This window comes from Arachis duranensis, chromosome 4 (genome assembly GCF_000817695.3).
Source record: "Arachis duranensis cultivar V14167 chromosome 4, aradu.V14167.gnm2.J7QH, whole genome shotgun sequence".
Taxonomy (NCBI): domain Eukaryota; kingdom Viridiplantae; phylum Streptophyta; class Magnoliopsida; order Fabales; family Fabaceae; genus Arachis; species Arachis duranensis.
The window spans coordinates 34922630-34922906 of NC_029775.3; positions in this window are offsets into that span (position 1 = coordinate 34922630).

Consider the following 277-nt stretch of genomic DNA (forward strand, 5'->3'; position numbering starts at 1 on the left):
GAAAGAGGAATCCTCTATGTCACAGTATAGAGATTCCTTTATGTTAGTAGAAAAAGAAAGGGGAGAAGAGTAAAGAAGAGTAGGTTCGGATTTTTAGATGAAGAGAGGTGAAGAGAAGTGTTAGTAGATAAATAATTAAATAGAATAAGAAAAGAGAGGGAGAATTTCGAAAATAATTTTGAAAAAAAGGTTAGTGATTTTCGAAAATTAAAGATAAGATGAGATTAAAATTAGAATTTAAAACAATTAAAAAGAATTTTTGAAAAAGAGGAGGGAG